Source organism: Gossypium hirsutum, chromosome D01, assembly GCF_007990345.1.
Source record: "Gossypium hirsutum isolate 1008001.06 chromosome D01, Gossypium_hirsutum_v2.1, whole genome shotgun sequence".
NCBI lineage: Eukaryota > Viridiplantae > Streptophyta > Magnoliopsida > Malvales > Malvaceae > Gossypium > Gossypium hirsutum.
In genome coordinates this window covers 45554731-45579364 of record NC_053437.1, presented here as the reverse complement: position 1 = coordinate 45579364, position 24634 = coordinate 45554731, and the positions used below count along the sequence as shown (strand labels likewise).

Below are 24634 nucleotides of genomic sequence, written 5' to 3'. Positions count from 1 at the left end.
CGTGAGTTGAGGATTTTGCTTTAGGACAAGCAAACGCTTAAGTGTGGGGATATTTTGATAAGTCATAAAAGTAACATATATTAATCTCGTTCTTAATGCGTTTTTGGATGATTAATTATACAAATTGGTGAATTTTATGCTCCTAATCCTTTGAATTCATGTTTCTATACTTAGGTGAGCATTTGGGAGCAAAAGGAGCGAAAATCGGACAAAGAAAGCAGATTTCAAGAGCCATACGGGCTGGACACACAGTCGTGTAAGCCACATGAGATAGACATACGGCCATGTGCCAGACCATGTCGATTTCACAACTTACTTCCCAAACATGCGAAAAACGCAATTTTTAGGCTTTCTAATCATTCTAAAGTCTATAAATATCAAATAGAAGAAGAGAGAATGGAGCCATCAGAGAATATTGAAGAAAACAACTCGAAGAACACCATTGGAGCCAACTTTAAAGTAGATTCCCATCAAGATTGAAGACCTCTTTTAATTTCTCTTAAAGTTTTTATGAGTTTTTTTTATTTCTTGTGGTTATTCTGATTTTGAGATGTTTTTATTCAGAATGATGAACTAATTCCCTAGATACCTAAGGAAGATGAAACCTATGATGAATTCTATTATTTGATTTCTATTTTACGCGATAAATATTTGATTCTTATTCTCAGTTATGTGTGTTTATCTCTTGTTTTAATATTTTTGGGAGATTAATTCATGTTTAATGTGCTCAAATTAGAGGAGGAAAAGTCTCTGTTTAATAGTAAAACTACCATAATTGAGTGGAGTTGCATGCAATCCTAGAAATAGGATGATATAAATCTACCGAATTATAGTCAAATTTAATAGGGGAATCCATAAATCAAGTTAATGCAACAATAGGGGTTTTAATTAGAAAAATATTTTAATTAATCAACCTAGAGTCAGCTGCTCTTACTCACGAAAGAGATATTAGCATAATTTAGGAATTTCTATGGATTAAGATACCAAGTGAATAAATTATTTAATTCAGATTCATAATAATAGATAAATTCTAGGTGGATTCTTTCCTATGTATTGTCTCTCTCATTGGTTATTATTCAATTATTTTCTTGATTTATTCTGTGTTGAGTTCTTAGTTAGATTAATTTAGTAATTTTAGTTTAAAACCACTCACTCCAATTTGTTGACTAATTAATAGGAAAACGTTAATTACTAATACTTTTAGATCTTGTTGATACGATATCTCTACTCGCTATAGCTATACTATTTATCGAGAGGTGCACATGCCTTCATCGTATTTTTAGTTAGTCACATGATACATCAAAATTATCCCAGTCCTAAAATTGTCATGTTATATTTGACTCCTCTATGTGTAAATTTCAGGACATGGTCTCGGGGAGGATAATTAGCAATGTTAAAGAATCTGGTGGAATTTACTTTCTTGAGGACGACCATCTAAATCGACCAGCAACTACTATATGTTTGGACTTTGTTTCTAGTTTTGATAAGGTTATAATTTGGCATTATAGGCTTGGACACCCTAACTTTTACTATTTAAGACATTTGTTACCTGATCTATTTAAGAATAAAAGTCCTTCATATCACTATGAATTTTGTGAATTAGCTAAACATCATCAGTTATTCTTTCCACCTCAAAATATAAAGTTTCCAAACCTTTTTCATTAATTCATAGTGATGTTTGGGGACCTTCAAGAGTCTCAAATTTTTCAAAAAAATATTGGTTTATCACATTTATTAATGATCATACTTGCATTTGTTGGGTGTTTTTATTAAAAGATAAGTCTAAAGTTAAAAATGTGTTTAAATATTTTTATGCTATGGTGAAAACACAATTTGGTGTGGAAATAAAAATATTTCGGAGTGACAGTGGTGGGGAATTTTTTTGTGACCAATTAGGCATTTTCTTAACCAAACATGGAATAATCCACTAAAGTTCTTGTACAAATACACAGTACCACAACAAAATGAGATTGCAAAAAGAAAAAACACCATCTTTTGAAAGTAACTAAAGTCTTGATATTCACTAGGCAGGTACCACGTTATCCTTAGGGAGAGGCATTGTTAATGACTACATATCTTATTAATAAAATGCCTAGTAAGACTCTAAACTATAGAACTCCTTTCAATCTTTTTAAAAATATCTTTCTTAACTCTAAATTGATCACAAATTTACCCCTCCAAGTTTTTGGGGTGTAGTGTTTTTGTTCATCTTCACAACCAGGGTAAATTCGATCCTAGAGCAAAAAAAATGCGTCTTTGTCGGATATGCTTCTAATAAAAATGGTTACAAATGTTATGATCCATTTGATAAGAAGATTACTGTTACCATGGATGTCACATTTGTTGAAACACAATCTTACTTTGATTCTAATATTTAGGGAGGGAATTATAACAAGGAAGATTTAATAATTGATCAAGAAAAGACTAGGAATATACAACATAGGGATTCTAATAATGGGGAAAGCGAATTTATGATCAACACAGAAATTAATGATGTTAATGTTGTTAATAAAAAAGTTTTGAATGATGTTAATATTGTTAATAAAAAATGAGTATGAATGTATAAAGTTAGATAATGAAAACATAGAACAAGCAAATGAGTTGTTGGTTTACTCAAGAAGAAACCGAAATCAAGAAAGTGGAATCCACCAGACTCATCACCAAGAATCCAACCCACAGGATCTTGTCAACAGTCCAGATAAAACTCATAATTTGATCAATGAATTTTTTAATTTAGATATTCCAATTGCTAAAAGAAAAGGTGTTAGAAATATTGTCAAATATCCCATGTCTAAATTTGTGTCTGTTAATGTATTGTATTCATCATTCTCAGACTTTCTTTCATGTCTCGATATTGTGGAAATACCAAAAAATGTGAAAGATGCTTTATAGGTTCCTAAATGGAAGGAAGTTGTTTTAAAGGAGATGTGTGCTCTTGAAAAAATAAATACATAGGAAATAGTGGAATTACCTGTGGGAAAAAAAACATTTGCTCTAGTAGCTAAGTTAAATTATGTTAAAGTTCTTTTATCCATTGTTTTGAATCATGATTGGTCTTTACAACAACTAGATGTGAAGAATGCTTTCCTAAATGGGAAACTTGAAGAAGAAGTTTACATGGATCCTCCTCTAGGTTTTGAAAAAAAATTTGGAACTCAAGTATGTAAGCTCAAGAAATCTTTGTATGGTCTAAAGCAGTCTCTTCGAGCTTGGTTCGAACGGTTCACTTAAGTTGTTAAAAAATAAGGTTACTCACAAGAGTAAGTTGATCACACAATGTTCTACCAACACTCACAAAAGGTAGAATAATAGCTATTATAGTTTATGTCGATGATATCATTCTTAAAGGAAATTATGTGGATGAAATAAGGCGTTTTGAGGAGCATCTAACATTGGAGTTTGAGATCAAAGACTTGGGTCTTTTAAAATACTTCCTTGGAATGGAAGTTGCTTGATCAAAGAAGGGTCTTATGGTCTCTTAAAAAAATGTGATTGATTTTTTAAAGGAGACTCGGATGAGTGATTGTCTCCCAGCTAACATACCAATTTATCCAAATGTAAAATTCAAAAATAAAGAAAGAAGATCAGTTGATAAAGGGAAGTAGTAGAGATTAGTTGGTAAGTTAATCTAATTATCAGATACAAGGCCAGACATACCTTTTGCAATAAGCTTAGTGAGTCAACTTATGCACTCCTCAATGGAGGAACATGAAGAAGCAGTGTTTCGAATTCTGAGATACTTGAAGAGTTCACCTAGTAAGGGCTTATTCTTCAAGAAATCCAAACAAAGAGGAATTGAAGCCTATACAGATGCAGATTGGGCAGGCTCAGTAACAGATAGAAGATCTACATCAGGGTACTGTACATTTGTTTGGGGAAACCTTGTGACTTGACGAAGCGAAAAACAAAGTGTTGTAGCAGGAAGTAGTGCAGAGGTTGAGTTTAGATCAATGGCTCAAGGAATTTATGAAATGATGTGGTTAAAAAGAATTATGGAAGAGCTGAAGAAACCAATAACTTCACCAATGAAGTTGTACTATGATAGCAAAGTTGTCATTAACATTGCTCACAACCTAGTCCTGTATGACAGAACTAAATATGTTAAGATTGATAGACACTTTATGAAGGAGAAGATTGAAGAAGGCTAATTGTGCAAGTTGTTTGTTCCTTCAAAACAACAAATTGTTGACATACTCACCAAAGGCTCTCTAAGACAAGTTTTGATTTTCTTGGAAGCAAGTTGGGCAAGATTGATATATATGCACCAACTTGAGGGAGGGTGTTGAAATAAGTGTTGAAGCCCATTTATTTTTGGGACATTTTTTAAGTTATTAGGTACATAAATCTTAGAATAAAAATTTTTAAGAATATTTTATTGATCTTTTAATACTTTACTAGAATAAGGAAATTTTTCTCAATTATGTTGTGAGTCATATTTTCTATTTAAATTTAATTCTTTACTTAATAAAAATAAAACAATTTTATTAAATACTCTCCTAAAAACTTTCAATTTAATCTCCTACCATAACAATTTTAGATCCTCAGTAAAATCATAGCATAGATGGAAAGCGACTAGGCACAATGAATCATTTAAATCGCCAACCACCACCTGCGATGAAGCTCAAACAATGAGACAAAAACCATCACCAAGAAGAACACCCCACGCAATACAATGGCAAACCTTGTGATACCAACAAACAGAGGCGAAGCCAGAACAATCTTTTAGGGGGGACCGAATGAAATTTTAATTTTTTATAGTCTATATCTTTATAATTTTTAAAAGATTAAATCAAATTTTTATAATTTTAGGGGGCCAAAGTACAAATTTACCATTACTAATTTAAAATTTTTAAAAAATTTAAAGACTTAAATAATAATTTTACATTTTAGGGGGTCCGGAGCTCATGCGTGACTGCCAACAAACACATTTCTTATGGAAAAAACCAAAACGTGCATCCATAAAAAAAAAAAAAGAGAAGCTAGCAAATGGATGAAAACAAAAAAGAACCAAGTCCTTGAAAAGTAACTGAAACATCCTCAAGCAATAATCAATTCTATATTATATCTTTTACTCCTAATGCCTAGATGTTACAATTATTACTTTTTGGCAAATTTAATTTAATAATATTTTCTACTATGTCCCCGACTATAAATATATAACAAACTAATTTCGAACCATGCATGCATATTCTAGAAATTAACAAAATATTCAACATATTTCACAACAAAAATATTAATAAATGAAATGTTTTAAAATATGTCACAAAATTAAACTATTTTGATAGATAAGATACCAATTATAATACTAGTGAACTGCCGTTGCTTGGTTTGGAATGCTCAAGTTTGTAGATTCGGATATGAAAACCATAGTTGTTGATTGCATTCAAGTTCTAAGCATTATAATGTAAGATAAGTTGTATGCACTAATATGAATTAAGTTGTGCAGTTCATTTCTCATCCCCTTTTACCAAACTCTAATCAAAAAGATCCACACTCAATGCTACATCCATCAATTTTTTTTTTTTGTTTCAATTTCTATTTTACAACTTTTTTGCACACTTTTTTTTATTTTTCTATTTTTAAAATTTAAAATTTATATTTTAATTTTGAGATATGTACTTTCTTTTTATCATTAAAGTTTATGATGTGAAAGCTAAAAATTTAACCTTTTTAACTTTTACAGTTTTATAATTTTTTTCATCCATATTTTTTAAACTACATAACAAATATTTTAAATTTTAATTTCTTTTATATTTTAAATAAGAAACTTTAATTTTTTAAAAATTTATATATCTTTTTAAAAAATTATGAAATATATAAGAACTCTTTAAAATTCATAAAATAAAATTCATTTTAAAATATAAAAAACTCAAAATCCAATGTTATTTAAACTCAATTGGACAGTTAGGTTGAGAATCGACTAGAGTATGGGTTTGGTGAGAGGTAAAGAACTGGTTGACCTGTGAATCAATATGAAATAACTGAATCGAGCTAAAAAAGTGATTAAACTAGAAGTTGAATTGATTTTGAACTAGTCTGACCAATTAGTTTCCAGGACAATTGATCTAACCAACTCAAAGCAAATAAATTATTAAAAATTTTAAAATAGAAATTTTTAAAAAAATTATATAGATCCATTTAACTGTCAATTCAACTAATTTTTTTTTATTCTAGTTCAATCAATTTATCAATTTGTGGGGCAATCAATTTTTACCTCTCACTAGAATGATCATACCCCTAGTTGATTCTTGCTTGAACCAATTCATTTCAGTTTAGATAATTTTGAATTGAATTTTTTTTAAACTTTTAAATATTTTTTTATTTTTTGAATTTTAAAGAGTTTATTTTTTATAATTTTATTTTTAAAAAATTTATATTTTTTATTTTTTAAATATGAAAAAAAATCATTTTTGAAATTTTTATGTACTTACAAGATAAGGACACATTGACAAAAGCTGGAAATGATGAGGATTAAAAAATAAATTTTACCTTTAATATCTTTAATTTAATAATAGAATTAGACGAAAAAACTAAAATTTTTAAATAAAAAGAATATAATTAAAATTAAAGTATAACAACTAAATTTTAAATTTAAACCTTAATTATTTTGTAGATGATTTTTTTTAATATTTTGTAATATATGTATTATTTAAAATACTTTTATCACTTGCTAAAACTTTCAACTCATTATTAAAAGATATATATCCCGTGTACACGAAAGTGCGGGATGTACACTAGTAATAATAATTTTGCTGACGGAAAAAATATATATATATATATATACTAGATTTTTGAGCTGCCTCAAAAAAAATATTAGGATAAACTATAAAAATATTTATTTTTGTTTTCTTCATATTATATTTTAGTTATTTATATTTGAAATGTTACGTTTTAATTACTTACATTATCTTTTTATTACGAAGTGGCCACTCGACCGTTAAGCTCCGTTACCTCCCTAACGGCGGTCCTACGTGACAGTCCAAATGAGTTTTAAATGCCAACTTCGATATCTTACGTGATAGTCCAAATTAAATTTATTTAATTAAAAACTTATTTTTATCCCAGCAATTGGATATCCAAGTTGGCATTTAAAACTTATTTGGATTGCCACGTAGGACTGCCGTTAGGGAGGTAATGGAGTTTAATGGTAAAGTGACCACTTTGTAACAAAACGATAACATAAGTGACTAAAACGTAACATTTCAAACATAAGTAATTAAAATATAATGTGAGGCAAACAATTATGTATCAATTTATATAAAACACAAATAAGTTTTTAATTAAAATATTGAAGACTATACATTAAATTCAAATTTTCATCATGTGTATTATTTAAATTTTATATAAGATATAAAATGACAAGAGTTCCTTGGACATATTTTTTATTTTATTAAAAGAAATAATTTTTTGAATTGATAAATGATATCAATAATATTTTAATAAGATAATACATAAAATTTAGTAATTAAGAAATACTTTTAAAAGTGGTAATGTCACCCTATTAAGTTCAGCAAAAGGAAACTGTTATTATCAGGTTTCTGGGTTTGGTGCACAGAACAGGCCACTGTACATGATCTCAACGCGACCTAAAATTAATTATGAGACCGATTAATCTGTTGAAAATGTGTTCTTTTGGTTACTTAGCCTTCATGGAATATATATAGACTTGACTTGTCAAACTTAGAATTAATTTTTCAGCCAAGATTATTCTATTTTATTTCTCGTTAGTTTAATACATGAAACCATTGTTTTCCCTTGGAGCCTTAAAACATTTTTAATTTTTGCAGGGAGTATTGCCATGTACTCGACAAACCAACCAAACTCGGCAGCACCTCAACACTATGGGCAACAAGGTCTAGCACTTGGTGTTCCCATTACCTCACAGAAGCACCAATATCCTCCCCAAGGTTACATGCAACCGGCAGAGAAGGGCCCTTGGTCGACACTCGACCGGACTCTGTGACTGCTTTTCTGATGTTTCAAAGCTACTCTCATCGTTGTTACTTTATTGACTTCGAATTCTTTTATAGGTTGCATCACTTTTTGACAAATTGCTGAGATCGTCGACCATGGAGCAACCTGTAAGTTTTTTTTTTTTATTGAATAAGATGCAAGTTATATGAGACATTATGGGGGAGTGGTTAATATATAAAAAATGGTGCAGCATGCGGAGCAACTGGAACATTGTACGCATTAATTGCAATAGTCACGGGGTGTGGTTGCTTGAACTCCTGCTTCTATCGTTCCAGGTTGAGGAATGAATACATGTTGGAAGAGAAGCCTTGCAACGATTGCTGCCTTCATTTTTGCTGTGAGTGCTGCGCCTTGTGTCAAGAACATCGCGCCCTCACAAACCGTGGCTTCCAGATGTCCCTTGGTACTCATTATAATGTACAAACTCAATATTTGATCACTTTATATTTTTTTTAGAAAAAGAAAAATACTTAATTTTATATTTCACTTAATTCCATGCATTTTCATGGTTGGTTTTTTTTTTTTCCATTTGTTTGGAATATGTAGGATGGAATGGAAATATGGCGAAGCAGTAAAATCAAGGCTTCCAAATGACAGCAGTTCCGGTGATAGAAAGTGGTATGAAGAAATCATTTATCTATATTTTGGATGGGTCTCGATGATATTTATTATCATGTCTATTTCATGTGATGCGACTGTGGCTACTACACATTAAAGTTTATTTAAATTTTGTACGTTTAATAGATTATGTATTTTTTTTTATAATTCATAAATTTTATAGTATGTATCAATTAAAATATATTAAATTATTTTATTATATTTTATAAATAAATCATAAATAAATATAATTTATTTTGTAATTTTTATACCAAATACTTTAATTAATAATTAAGTAACTTACCCAAGTTTTAATCCATCTAACTAAAAGAATAGATTTAAAAAAATGTGATACATATTTGATTATTTGGAGGAAAACAGCATCTATAGAGTTATCATGAACAGAGGAAATGGATATACTGAATTTGTAAAATAAATTGAAGTAAAATTTTGAAGGAAAATATAGTATTAGAAATAAAAAATATATAAATAAATAAATAACATCTTTCCACTACAAGCAAACTATAATTTAGTGACTATTTAAAAATTGTGGTTAAAAATGTCTTTATAGGTTTGAAAACCCTATACCAATGGTCAAAAGGGCTATTTTGACGAAAAAAATAACCGTGGGCACTTCTAACATCACAACACCCTTTTATCATCAAAAAATGTGACAGTCGAAATAGGTCTAAAAGTTTATACTGACAGTTTGAGCGTCGCCAACGTAACAATTGTCGAATAGGTACTATCTACTATAGTTGATTTGATAATACCTATATCTACGATTTTTACCATGGGTATAGGTTTCTAGTGTTTGCACTAAACAAATAGTGACGTTAGTGAGCGCCAGTACATTACTATATGATATAGTGAAATGTGAACAATTCAATGAGTTCAGCTGTGGCTAGGAACTATCAATCATTATACTTGATTACCCAATGAGAGTACATGAGGTAAATGTATATTCCTTAGGAACTAAACTTAATGATATTATTAATATTGTTCGTTGTATTGATGCAGGAACTACTATGTTGGGAACAGTATGTGATATTTGTGCTACACCCAATCATAAGACAAATGCATGTCCTATAACAATTTAGCACCGATGGAAGTTTTCCTGGACCAGTTTAAAGAAGATACGACTCATTCTTCGGCACATACAATCTTGGGTGGAGAGATCACCTCAATTTAGGCTATAGAATAAGACCCTAGTTCAATCCACATTATCAGTCTAGTCCATTCATGTAACAACCACAATATTCAGGTATGTTTTTAGATGACCTTGTAAAAGTCCTTTCCACCAACACTCTTGAATTCCAACAGGAAAGAAGGGCAAGTATGAAGAAACTAGAGAACCAAATGAGTTAGCTTGCCATTTCAAAGGGTAGATTGGAATCCCAGGGGAAGTTACCATCCTAAACAAAACTTAAACTGAGCCAAAACGTGAGTTCAATGACCTTAAGGTGCGAAACATGTAACACCGCGATACCTGACTTGATCATCGAGTCCAAGGTACAATGTGTCACAGTCATTGCTGGAGCAACTACTAACAATTTAAATTCATTTGTTATAAGTGATAAAAGTAATATATTTTAATTCTATTATCAATGCGTTTATGGATGATTATTTATGCAAATTAGTGAATTTTATTCTCTTAATCCTTTGAATTCATGTTTCTATACTTAGGAGATCATTTGGGAGCAAAAAAAGTGAAAAAAAAGTGAAAATCGAACAAATAGAGCTGATTTTAGGAGCCACACGGCCTGGGCCTTCCCACACAAGCTGGACACACGGCCGTGTGAGCCACACGGGTTGGACATATTGCCATGTGCCAAACCGTGTCGATTTCATGAATTGCATCCCAAACACGCAGAAAAACATAAATTTTAGGCTTTCTGGGCATTCTAAAGTCTATAAATACCAAATAGAAAAAGACTAATAGGAGCCATCAGAGAATATCGAAGAAAACAACTCGAAGAACACCATTGGAGCCAACTCTGAAACGAATTTCCAACAAGATTAAAGACCTCCTTTTAATTTCTTTTGAAGCTTTTTTGAGTTTCTTTATTTCTTGTGGTTATTCTTACTTTGAAATGTTTTTATTCATAATTATGAACTAATTCTCTAGATACCTAGGGAGGATGAGCCCTATGATGAATTCTATTATTTAATTTCTGTTTTACGTGATAAATACTTTATTCTTTTTTTCAGTTATGTGCACTTATCTCTTGTTTTAATATTTCTGGGATATTAATTCATGTTTAATGTACATAATTAGAGGAGCAAATGTCACTTTTTAAGAGTAAATCTAGCATAATTGAGTGGAGTTGCATACAATCCTAGAAATAGGACGACATAAATCTACCAAATTAGAGTCAAATCTAATAAGAAAATTCATAGATCAAGTTAATGCGACAATAAGGGTTTTAATTAGAAAGAAATTTTAGTTAATCAACCTAGAGTTAGTTGCCCTTACTCTAGAAAGAGATATTAGCATAATTTAGGGATTTCTACGAATCAATATACCAAATGAATAAATTGTTTAATTCATATTCATAATAATAGTTGAAGTCTAGGTGGATTTTTTCCTAGGTATTGTTTCTCTCATTGGTTATTATTCGATTATTTTCTTAATTCATTCTCTGTTGAGTTCTTTAGTTAGATTAATTTAGTAAATCTTAGTTTAAAATAATCACTCCAATTTGTCGGCTAAATAATTAGATTAATTTAGTAAATCTTAGTTTAAAACAATCACTCCAATTTGTCAGCTAAATAATAGGAAAATGGTAATTACTAACACTTTTAATCCTTGTGAATATGATATCTTTACTCATTGTAGCTACAATATTTATCGATAGGTGCACTTGCCTTCGTCGTATTTTTAGTTAGTCACGTGACACACATCAAGTTTTTGGCGCCGTTGCTAAGGACTAAAATATTAAAAACACTTAATTTTTATTAATTGAGCCATTTTTATTTTATTTTATTTTATATTTTTGTTTTAATTTAATTTTTACATTTTAATTTTTCTTTTGTTTGCTTCTGGCATGTTCTTTTGGCTTATGACTAGAAGAAACTCGTCGGGACCATTACTTTTTTACAGTGAAATTGAAAGTATTGCTCGCAAAAATCGTAGAGAGATTAGAGAAGCAAGACAGAGTCAACAAAATATAATAGACGAACAAGGGGACAACAATACTATTGTGGAAATGGCTAATAATCAAAATAATCAACGAGTAATTGAGCGTCCTGCTCCTCATACTATATATGATTATGCCAAGCCCACACTAACTGGGGCTGAATCGAGTATTATGAGACCTACCATTGCTGCAAATGATTTTGAATTGAAGTCGAACACTATTCAGATGGTACAACACTATGTTCAGTTCTATGGTTTGTATGATGAAGACTCAAATACTCATTTGGCCAATTTCTTAAAGATTTGAGACACTTTCAAGATTAATGGGGCCACTGATGATGCCATTCGCTTATGATTGTTCCCTTTCTCGTTGAGGAACAAGGCAAAATAGTGGTTAAGCTCTTTACCACGAGGTTCCATTACTACATGGGCTCAAATGACCGAGAAATTTCTTTTGAAGTACTTCCCATTGGCTAAAACAGTCAAGTTGAGGAATGACATCTCTTGTTTTGTTCAAATCGATTTAGAGACTTTATATAATGCATGAGAGAGATACAAGGATTTATTAAGACGGTTCCCTCACCATGGGCTACCTTTATGGTTACAAGTTCAAACATTTTACAATGGTTTGAATCCCTCAACAAGGTGGTTAGTTGATGCAGCAACTGGTGGAACACTGAACAATAAAACACCCGAGGTAGCTTATGAGCTTATTGAAGAGATGACACTGAATAATTATTAGTGGTAAGTCATGAGGACGAAACTGATGAAAGTAGTTGGTGTTTTTAATATTGATGCGATTACTATGTTGGCAAGCCAAGTAGAAGCACTGAATAAGAAAATTGATGGTTTATACTTTTCCATGTAGATAAATCCGGTGATACACTGCGATACAAATGGAAGTGGAATGAATAATCCAAAATATTTACCCTTCGGACCTAACATAGAGAATGAGTAAGTTAATTATATGGGTAATAATTCTAGACCTCAAAATAACTCTTACAGTAATAACTATAATGCAGGTTAGAGGAACCATTCCAATTTTTCTTGAGGTGGTCAAGGAAATCAACAAACACAACCCCCTCCGGGCCTCCAGTAACCTTATCAGCAAGAGAAGAAGCCGAACCTTGAGGATATGTTGAGAAATTTTATCTCAGTGTTAGAAACTCGTTCTTAAAACATTGAAGCAACACTGAAAAATCAACAAGTATCAATTCAAAGGCTCGAAAAACAAATCGGATAACTCGCTAAACTAATTTCGGAACGACCACAAGGTAGCTTACCTAGTAATATTGAAACTAACCTAAAGGAGCAACTTCACACAACTATTGTTCGAGACGTGGAAGGATTAGGTGAATCTGAACAAGAACATATGCAAGAAACTACGGTGAACAATGATGAGGTTGAGGAATTTAAGAAAGAGCAAAAGTCGGTTGTCAAATAATACAAACCTCGAGTGCCATAGCCTAGTGTGCGAAGAGAGACCACACGAACGAACAATATGGTAAGTTTCTTAAGCTCCTAAAAATTACATATTAACTTATCGTTTGTTGAAGCTCTTTTGTAGATGCCAAATTATGTCAAATTTTTAAAGGAGATATTAGCAAACAAAATGAAGTTTGATGACTCGTCAACTGTAGAGCTCAATGCAGTTTGCTCGGCCATTCTCTAAAATAAACTACCAACAAACTAAAAGATCCAGGGAGTTTTACTATTCCTTGTCTCATTAGTAGTTTATATATTAATAATGCTTTGGCTGACTTAGGGGCCAGTATTAATGTCATGCCCTACAAAATGTTTAAAAAAACTAGGTCTTGGGAAACCCAAACACATTAGGATGAGTATTCAATTAACGGATAAAACCATCAAATATCCAAGGGGTGTTATTGAGGATGTGCTTGTGAAAATCGATAAATTCATATTCCTCGTTGACTTTGTTGTGTTATGTGTAAGTGATGAGAATGAACCAATTAAAAGTTGGGGATAAAGTACTACTTAACAAAACAAATCCATGAATTTCCCCTTTGGAGCTTGAGTCAAACAGATTGAACCCATTACGATACTGAATGTCTTCCCATACAGTACAGTCAAGGTAACTCATTCTGAGTTCAACATATTTAAGGTAAACAGAACTTGACTCAAACCTTATATTGGTATAAAAATTGATAACGAGAAAGAGGAGCTTTAGCTCTGAGAACCACCCTAACCATGCACATAAAAGGTAAAGTCAAGCTTAGACTTTAAATAAGCACTTCTTGAGAGGTAACCTGAGTGTTTAACTCTTGTTAATTATTTTAATTTATTGCATGCTAATTTAAAATTAATTAATTTTACTTTTAAAAAAATGTTTTTGACCCGCACGGCCTGGGACTTAACTTTTTCCAAATTCGATTATTACATGGCCTGAAGTGGTTCACACGACCTAGCGACATGACCATGTGGCACACACGGCCTGGACACACAGGCGTATGGCACACATAGCCTAAACACACGGGCATGTCCTAGGTGTCTGAATACTGGAGTTAATTGTTCAAATTTAAATACGAGTCAGTGAGTTACACAGGCCATAGGCATAGTCGTGTGTCCCACACGGCCTCGCACACGGGCGTGGAAGAAGGGAAGAAATATCACACACGAACGTGTCCGAAACCGTGTGACCATTGGACTTTAAATTTTGAATTCCACACGGGCTGAGAATACGTGACACGGTCGTGTGTCCCAACAATAAATTTTGACATATCAAGTTTAATTTTTCTCAATGGAAAAAGAAGGGATTAATCAAACAAAAACTTAAGGCTAATGTGGCTACATGGAGTAATGATGATTCCTCCGATGAAAAATATTTAGAAGTAGTCAACCCATACCTTATGACTATTGATGATTCTAATGTAACTTCTAACTCATCTAATTCAATTTCTTATTCATTTGATAAGTTATAAGATGCCTATGATGAGTTGGGTTTGGAGTTTGAAATTATGGTTTCAAAATATAATAAAAACATTTTAAAATTAAAAGATGAAAATAGTTCATTCTCCAAAGCCATTCATAAAATTTAAAGTAAAATTCATGATATGCAAACTATTATAAATGATTTTGAGGAAAATGGCCAAGACTTGCATAATTTGCTTTCAAAAGTTCATGATGGTCATCAAAAGCAAGTTGAGTTGCTTGAAAAAGAAAAGGCTTTATCTAACAAAGTATCTCCAAAAAGTTTTAAAAAGGGAGAAAGCTTAAAATCAAACTTTATTAGAACAAACTTTAAGTTCTATAAACATAGAGATCCCTCAAGATTTTATAAAGGAAAAATTGTTAAGAGTATATAGGTCTCTAAAGGACTTAGTGTTACTCAAGGCAAAGAGATTCTTTCAAAATAGTTTCCAAAAGGACAAAAAGTTTAGGAACTAATACTTAAGAACCCAAAAAAATTTAGTTACCAAAAGAAATTTTAATTCTATTTGTAGGGAAAATAGAATTGCTTTAAGGTGAACAATACAAGTACAAACATATGGTACCTTGATAGTGGATGCTCAAGACATATAGCCGATGACAAGAGTCATTTTAGCCAAAAAGTGGAGGAGAAGTTACATTTGGTGACAACTCCAAAGGGCAAATAGAAGGAATTGGCTCTATTGGTAAAAACTCTTCAGTATTTATTGAAAATGTTTTTTATGTCAACGGTCTTAAGCATAATCTATTAATTATTAGTCAATTGTGTAATAAAGGTCTCAATGTAATTTTTTAGTTAAACAGTTGTAAAGTTATTGACATTTTGTCTAATAAGATTATGCTTGTAGGTCATAGAATATGAAACATTTATACGGTGCATTTGGATGAATAGCATAATTCAAATGTTTGTTTTATTGCCAAAAATGAAAATTCTTCTTGGTTATGGCATAGAAAACTAGGACATGCTAGTATGAGCATATTGGAAAAATTAGTTAAAAATGACTTAGTTAGAGGACTTCCTAAAATTGACTTTGATTTAGACAAAATTTGTGATGCGTGTACCAAGGGTAAACATAGAAGAGATTCCTTTAAACCTATTAATGATGTGTCTACCAATAGAGTTCTTCAACTAATTCACATAAACCTTTTTGGTCCTATTAGAACAACTAACTTGGGTGGAAAATAATATGTATTTGTACTTGTTGATGATTATTCTAGATTTATTTTAATTCTTTTCTTAAGTACTAAAGATGAGGCTTTAGAAAAATTTATCACATTTTCAAAATTGAAAAAGGTTACTCTATTTCTTATGTGAGGAGTGACCATGGAACCGAGTTTCAAAATATTGATTTTTATAATTTTTGTAACTCAAATAGGATTAGCCATAATTTTTATGCACCAAGACCGTCAAGCCCACAAATCAATGGCAAGCTAGCAACAAAAATGAAGATCAAGCTACATTAAGGGAGGACGACATTCAAGAACATCTTGAATATACAGTGCAAGGTATTGCCTACATTAAGCCAATTGCAAAACATTACGCTAGAAGATATGGCATAAAAAAATCATCTTATGGATGGCACCATACACACAACCGTTCAACAACACAACTGCGAACGAGAATACAAAAAACCAATTGAAGAGAGAATTTGAAATATCAACATCAAGCGGTAGGCATACTACAACGCAAGACAATGATACTCAAGATAATAACTTGAAGGAAATGGCAGCAAGGAAGCAAAACAATCATACATCGACCACGAACGAAAACAATAAAGTCCATCATGTCAAGCAAAAGAAAATGAGAATTTGGAAGCTAGTAGTTGAGTCGGATCCTTATTCTAATTAATTACGAACAATTTATTCGGAATTTTGAACTTTATTTGAGATGAGTTTTTATTTTCTGCATTAGTTTTAATTAGTTAGGACTTAGTATTTTCTATATTTATTTGAGTGCTTTTAATTTTTCTTTGTAGGAACCCCACAATTTTTTACGACACTAACATTGCAAGCCAAAACCAAAAGAAGTAGTCCTACCAACTGCAATGCATTTATCACGTCAATCGAGTAACCTCTTTTCTTTATATTTTTAATTGTACATTGAGGACAATGTGCCGAATAAAGTGTGGGGTGACTTAGAAAAATTCAAAAAAGAAATGTTTTCAATTATTCTCCTTGTTTTTAGTTTTAAATTTTTAAATTTTTTTCTTTTTATTGCATGTTTGTGTTTAAGCTAGTAGAAATAGAAGTGTTTGGTTAGGAGCATATACCTAGGTTATTTGTTTAAATGGTAAATTTAGCATGAAATTAAATTTAGGTTGTTTATATTTAGATTAATTAGTTCGGTTTATTAAACTATAAATAGGAAAAAGAGATTAAATATACCAAGTCATAAAGATAGATATACAAATAGGTAATTATATTTTTAGAAATATTGGATGTTCAAATAAAATAGAAAACACTCGGTAAAATCCATGGTTATTGAAACAATGCAGTATAACTATTATAACCCTTATAAAAAGTGCCCAAAAAAATCTCGAGTATATTGGCACAAATAAATAAATAAAAATCATAAGGGTTATCGGGGAAATATTATTGCATTAGAGTTGAAAATATGGATAAAAATAAACCGAGTAGGAGAGAAATATTTGAACTAATTATATTCTGTAAAAATAAGTACTATATTCATATATACATCTTGATGGAGTTTTATATTTAATTTTATTTTGCTTGTTTTCTATATAATTTACTGAACTAATCTGTTTAGGTGTAAATAACCTTGAATTATTTAAATTTCTAGCTAAAATTATATACTTAGGCAAATTTTCCTAGTGTTGTTGCTCCAACCCAATCTCGCGTATCAAACCAACTCAAGTACACTTTATTTTATTTGCGTGTTTGTTTTTTTTTTTTAGTTTATTCTTGGTTTTTATATTACTTTTGGGTAGTTTTTTTTGAAGATAAGTAAAGACTTAAGTGTGGAGATATTTGACTTGCCGTAAAATATTGTTGTCAATTTGGGTCAATTCTGCACTTAAGTACTTTCTTGTTTTTCTTCTTGAATTAATTTTGATTCAAGGATTTGCTTATTTGATTAAAGTGTTCAGTTTATATTTTCTTTTACATTTGTTTTATTTCGTTATTCCAATCGAGAGATTTGTTACTTCGATTCCTATTCGATATTCAATCCACAATTATTAAAATATCTTTTCTTCTCCGAATCAATCATGTTTCTCACATGATTTATTCAATAGAAGTTGAGATTATGAATAGAATGAGTGGCTAAATCCCTTAAGAGAGATTAACGAGTGAATGGGGATGTGATTAACGGAGGATCTTAGGATTTCTCGAGATGGGTTAGTTTGTATAAATTATGTGTGCTTAAATTATTAGGCTTGAAAACCCTAATAAGTTATCATAAGGTAGATGAGGTCGGAAGATAAGTCGAACCGTATAAATTGTAATTTATTCTGGTTGAGAAAGTGAAGTCGGGAGATAAGTGAGTATCAATAAATCGATTAAGTTACTTAGAAGCCAAGAGGTAATAATTACTTAATCAATGACTAATCCACTCTAAACCCATAATCCAAAGGTATTTGCAAACCCTGAAGTGAGTTAATCTTCCTAATTGGTTTCTTGATTTATTTCATTTGTTTATTTTCTTTATTTATTTCTTTTCATTAGTTATTTATTTTTACTTCTCTAATCTATTTTATGATCCATCGTAATATAGGAATTAACTATTACCATTTAGACTTATTATTGTAAAAAAGAATTTTTATCATTTATTCCATCCTCCCTTAGGTACAATCCTCAAAGTACTATCGGTATTTCGTTGTACCACTATATTACAATTTGACTCATGCACTTACGGACACAACTATTTTTAATTATTGTATTTTAGTGTTATATTTATTCTATAAACGATAACTCGTTTACAGGCAGTCAGGTATCCTAGAGATTTATCCTTTAGCTTGCATATTTTCTCGGATGCAGATTTTAGAGGTTGCAAACTAGATAGGAAAAGTACCTTCGGCACTTGTCAATTCTTAGGCAACATGTTAATTTTATGGTTTTCAAAGAAATAAAATAGTGTTGCATTGTCCACCACTGAAGCGGAATACATTTCCACTGGTAGTTGTTGTGCTTAAGTTTATGGATGAAACAACTTAAGGACTATGGAATTAACATAGATACCATTCCTATCAAGCGTGACAATACTAGTGTTATTTGTCTCACTAAGAATCTTATCCAACATTCTAAAACTAAGCATATTGAAATAAGACATCATTTAATTAGAGATCATGTCCTAAGAGGTAATATAGTTCTAGAATATGTAGACACTTTGCTTCAATTAGCTAATTTTTTTAAAACACCTTTAGACAATGAAAAATTTTAGACACTTAAGAGAGAACTAGGTTTGACCACCTTGCCTTTGACTTTATGTTAAATTTTTTCTATGTATTTCAAATGATTTTTAAACTTGTATATTTTTTACATGTATTGAAAAGGCAAGCTTGTATGATTTCCATGGCTCTTATGTCCAAAAAGATAGGGGAAGTTTAATGTACTTGATTAATTTACTTTAACATTATTTGTTTAGCATGATTTTTTTTTTTTTTTGCTTTTGAACTTGTTAAAATGAGCTTTTTTTTTAGTTTACTAAGTCAAGTTTTTGAATGAACTTATTGTGCTTTATAAATAAAATGCATCATGCTTACTTTTTGCATTGTCATGTATATGAAATCATTATAATTTATCTAAGAGTCATTTTAAGACCTTTAGAACACTTTTGAACTTCAAAAATTGAGTTCTTGAACAATTTCTGCACTTGGAAAATAGATTCGTGAGTTGGTATTAATACCATTTTAAAATTATCAATAATTTTATAAAATTATCGATACCCTCTTAAAAATATCGATACATGTCAGGTTTTAAAAGTACCTGCACTGAGGGTTTCAAATTAGTTTCTAAAAACCAAAATTTCTCTTCCCCTTTATCCCGAAAACCTTCTCTTTCAAACTTCAAATCTCTTCAAAAACCTTTAATTTTTTTCATGAAATCTTGACACTAAAATACTTTATAACACCATTTCATCAAGATTTCTTCAACATTGCTTCAAGGTTTTCAACATTTCAACATTTTTTAGGTAAAACCTAAACCTTTCCTATCTTTTGATTTTATGAAATGTAAGTTAAAATTTTTATTTTTTTATGAATTGTTGGGTTGATTAGAACTCTATACACTGTGTTTTATTGTAGGGGGTAACCTATTACTAAACATTTTCTCAAAATTTTGTTTCAAACCCTTTGCCCACCAAGTGTTCGACAAAATTCCTCAACAAAATTTTTGATAGTCTAAGTGTGTTTTTAGTGTTTAGTTCTTTACCATGGCCCCTAAGAAGTGTCCTAGAACTAGTATCTCCTCTTCAAATCCTTCTAGTGGGTTTAGATCGTCATTTAATGAGTGTTTTCGTTCCAAGTTGAAACGAGAACGATTCAATAGGAATTTTACGTCCAAACGAGTTTGAGAGTCTAGGAAGATAGATTTTGTCATGTTAGAAGGTATCAATTTTTCTTATCTTGCGATTTTTAAAAGTTGGGGTTGGATTGATTTCTTAAAAATTTCCTCGCCAACTTACATTAATCTTGTTCAAGCTTTTTACTTAAATGTCAAACTTGAACATGATGAGTCCAATGGTATTGTCATTACTATCACATCTTTTTTAATGAACACCCTAATTTGACTTACTTTAGATGATTTCAGAAATTTTCTTAATTTGCCTTCCAGAGGTACCTCCAATGAAAAAGGAGTCTAAACTCTGCTTTTTATATTGAGTCCAAACACAAATCTGAACTCAATCTCCATGATTGTGCTCTCCATTTCATCATTACTTGGAATTTACATCCTATCAAAAAACATGCCATGCTTTGCTTCATCGATTATTGGTGGATAGATTCCATTCAATTCGATAGATGTCCCGACCTCGCTTTTATAATGTTCAATGACAAAACTAAGGGTATCAGAAAGGCAATGTCTACAAAGATTACCCTTCCCCATTGCACTTATTTGTCATGCATTTTTAGGAAATTAGGGATTAATACCCATGGAGACAGCCTCATCACCTAGAATCAACCTATTATTTATCGGGCCCTTCATCATTTCGATTACCATTTTGATGCTAACTCTGGCGAATGGATAAAGAGTGGACTATCGACTGCACATGAAGACAACAATGTCGAAGGCGCTTTCGAAGATGTTCCTTCTCCCGAGCATATTCCTCCACTAGCTGCTTATTCTTTTTTCGACATCAATGTTGCCATCCTTGATGCTCCACTCTTTGAGTAATGATATTTGGGGATTTAGAGATGAGGATAAGGTTGTTGTCGTTAGATATGCAAATAGTATCACTTCTAGGTCATCATCCTTCGACCCCACCTTTTTCTTCTAGTGATGATGATTAGGATAGTTACTGCACATTCACTTCATGACATTTGCACTATTTTTTTTGCTTGTTTCCTATGATTATGGTATATTGAACCTTAATGCTTAATTGGTATTTTAAGATACTTTGATGATTTCTTTGCACATGTTAGTTCACTTATTCTTTTTTTTTTTTAATTTCTATTCTTAAACTAACCATTTTCTTTCTCCTAAGCTTTATTTGATTTTTGATATAACAAAAAGGGGGAGAAAGCAAAGGTAAATTGGTTGATTAATGTTTGATATTGTGCTAAATTAAAATTATGCAAATTATGTGACCATTCTTTTCAAAGTAAAAATGCTTGTCAAAATTTTAAATATATGTCAATTTTTTAAGCCTTAAATTGAAAATGACTTTTATAAAGGGGGAGCAATTTATTGGAGCCTTGAATTTTTCTTCTTATATGGTCGGCCCTTACTTTAAGGAAAGTGAATGGATGGCTTTGAAAGTTTGCTTGATTCATAGGAGAGAAAACTTGAAATGAGGAGGGGAGGTGGACGGTCACATGTATGGATTTTTGTGGCTGGTTTTCAATGTTTACCAAGTCTTGGATGGTTGATTTGGGCACCTCTATGGACGGTTTAGCCTTCTCCTCCTTAGTGGACAGTTTGGGCTCCTATCTCTTTAGTAGACTATCTATTTATGTTATAGAAATGCTACAACATTGAGCATAAAAAATGTGAGCTTTAAGATTGTCTTTTCTTCCGGTGCATCAGCTGTCTCAAAAACAGCAAAAACCATGTGTTTTTGTGTATAAAATGATCAAATTAGAAAATTCATCTTAGTATCATTCAACAGGACAAAATTATAACAAAAACTCCAAAATTTGTTATCAAACATTAAAAATTTACATGAATTATCCGTCTAGAAGTGCTGAAGATAACTGTATCACCAATTGATTAAGTAGTTGGATTCGTTAAGAGAATTAACGATCAAGTTTAAACAACCTACACAGTTAAGGTTGTTGATTTAGGTTGAGTTCTTCTAGTTCACAAAGCTGTCAAGGAATTAAATCATGGAAGTTGCTTTCAAGGTCATATTCTTAGTTGTTGGGTTGTTCCCACAATTAATTTATTCATATTTAATTTTGGTTTGTTTATTTCAATTACATTTTTAGTTTTATTTAATTTTGGCTATTTATTTATATCGAGATATAATCCCCTTTATAATAAAATTTCGAGTATTTATTTAATCCAGATATAATCATTTCTATTTTGTATAGGTTAGCACAATTTATGAACATGAAAACTATCTGTAACCTGTTCTGGTTACAATGAAATAGAGATTTGAATAGATCAGTGTAATAGGCCAATTTTGGCCTGGCTAAAGCAAAACAAATAATTAACAGCCCATTACTTAATGAGCCCAAACGGTAGCCTGAAATCAATAGCAGAGGAAGGATCGAGAAGCCCTAGTGCATGTTTCAGTGGCGCCGCAATCATCGGGTCCTCACCGCGCGTGTGTGCCAGCGATTGTCACTTTCCACGCACGTCGTGCAAGCCTCCACGTCGCATGCCTCTTCCACGACCTCTGCACCTGCGAAAAAACAAATGAAAACAGCAAACAAATAGTGTATGACGGGAATAGCAGTGAAAAAAAATAATAGTAGAATATAAGGCGAAATTAAATCAGCAAAGGAGAGGGGACGAATATTGTATCAAGGAGAATAAAATTTTGTATTGAAAAGATTATTGAGAAAACAAAAACAAAGAATAAAAAAAAACAAATTTGAAGGTAATTAGTTGGTTCCGTTTTTCTTTTCTTTTTACTTTTTTGTTCTTTTTATTTTCTTTCTTGTTTTTAAAACGAATAAGCGAAGCAAAGAAGAAAGGGAAAAGTTCTTACCGGTGGCAGTGCGCCGTCGAGGTGCTGTCGTTGGTGTGGCCGATTGGAAATGGAATTGGAACGGTAGAGAAAGGGAGCCACAGCGCAGCTTCAAATGGCAGAAAGGGGAAATGATTTAGGGTTTTTAAAAGTGGGATTTATAGGGTTTAAAACGGTGTCGTTTAAGCCTGTAACCCGTGTGACCCAACCCAGAACCCGACCAGACCCGCGTTTTTTACTGCACTGGTTTATTTGCGCGATTAGTCCCCTTGTTTCATAATGTGTCTAAATTAATCTTTTTATTTCTTTTAAATTTTTCTGCGTGTTTTATTACTGTTTCAATTTGGCCCATGTTGCTGCGTAGCGTGTTGGAGGATGGGGTTAATTTCCCTTTTGGTCCTCCACTGTTAATTGCGTATTCTATTTAGGCCATTTGCATTTTATTTATTTCAAATTTGCCCTAAACTTCTGTTTTAAGTTTAAATTAGTCATTTTATTATTATTGCTATTAAATTAATTATTTTCAATAGCATTATCATTATTATTATTATTATTATAGTTATATTATATATTATTATTATTATATCTACACGCATATGTATGTTAATATATATATGTATATATTTTAAACGTTTTTTAATACATAGGCATATTATGTATATATTTTATTATTATTTTATTTTCATAGTTTTTATATATTTTATATACATTTATATTTTATAATTTTTATATTTTCATATTTTATAATTTATATATGTTCATACATTCTTTGTAATATATATATGTACTTTTTAGAATTATCATAAGTTTTTTTTTGTTATTATTTTGTTTTGGTGTATTTCATGTTTTTATATATGTATATATATATATGCTTGTTTTAATATATGCATATACATGTTTTCAAAATTTATTTATGTATTATACTTATATTTTGAAAATACATATATACATATAATTTAAAGTAAAGTATTTGTTTCATATCGCATTAACATTTTTTTAACATATCTTTTAAAAAATACATATTTTGGTTTTGATAAAACATTAAAATCATTTTCTTTTGATTCAAAGACTTTTAAAATAAAAGCGATATTCAAAGTTTGGGATTTTTGAGGAAATTGAGCCCTAACGTATTGGGTTTCGATTTTCTTTGTTAATTCCAAATAATTGAGAATATTCATTATTCAAAATGTATAAGTAAAAATCATTTTTGGGAACTTAATTTGTTGTGTCCTAACGTATTGGGCATGACATAATTGCTTTCTCGAGATGAAGATTTACTTATAAAGTAAAAGTGATATTCAAAGTTCGGGGATTTAGAGAAATTGTACCCTAGCGTATTGGGTCTTAATTTCTTTGTCTGACTTGAATAATTGATTATCCTTTTCAGATTTCAATATTTGAGTTTAACAAAATCTTTTTAATTTTCGACACTAAGACATTAAATAGTCAATTTGGTACCGATTTTGGGCGTTACGAGGGTGCTAACCCTTCTTCATGCGTAATTGACTCCCGAACCTATTTTCTTAAAATTTGCAGACCAGAATCGTTTGTAAGGTGAGCCGGTCACACCTCAATAAAGGATCGGTGGCGACTCAAATTCTTGTTTTTTAAAGTCGATAACTAAATTTTAGTTTTCAAAAAATGGTTTCTGCAAATTTAATTTTGTTTTT

The 24634-nt window shown here is 31.0% G+C and overlaps 3 long non-coding RNA genes and 1 other non-coding gene across 6 annotated transcripts; 2 read left to right on the top strand and 2 right to left on the bottom strand.

Annotated features, from left to right (window-relative positions):
* The first annotated feature begins 7669 nt into the window (after positions 1–7669).
* On the top strand, positions 7670–10147 carry LOC121213662 (uncharacterized). 3 transcript variants are annotated; one of them, XR_005909040.1, is made up of 5 exons: positions 7670–7907; positions 8031–8081; positions 8165–8377; positions 8521–8592; positions 9592–10147. It is a non-coding gene; the product is annotated as an uncharacterized lncRNA (long non-coding RNA). The 3 variants fall into 3 exon arrangements; XR_005909038.1 differs by having other exon boundaries at positions 7671–7907; positions 8165–8391; XR_005909039.1 differs by lacking the exon at positions 9592–10147 and having other exon boundaries at positions 7674–7907; positions 8165–8391; positions 8521–8765.
* A 2047-nt stretch (positions 10148–12194) lies between these two features.
* LOC121214122 (small nucleolar RNA R71) lies at positions 12195–12301 on the bottom strand. Its single transcript, XR_005909709.1, has one exon. It is a non-coding gene; the product is annotated as a small nucleolar RNA R71 (small nucleolar RNA).
* Positions 12302–19371: 7070 nt separating this feature from the next.
* LOC107920965 (uncharacterized) lies at positions 19372–21225 on the top strand. Its single transcript, XR_001690842.2, has 2 exons — positions 19372–19805; positions 19918–21225. It is a non-coding gene; the product is annotated as an uncharacterized lncRNA (long non-coding RNA).
* Positions 21226–22389: 1164 nt separating this feature from the next.
* On the bottom strand, positions 22390–23400 carry LOC107920964 (uncharacterized). Its single transcript, XR_001690841.2, has 2 exons — positions 22986–23400; positions 22390–22676 (listed from the first exon to the last, which is right to left on the bottom strand). It is a non-coding gene; the product is annotated as an uncharacterized lncRNA (long non-coding RNA).
* Positions 23401–24634: the final 1234 nt, after the last annotated feature.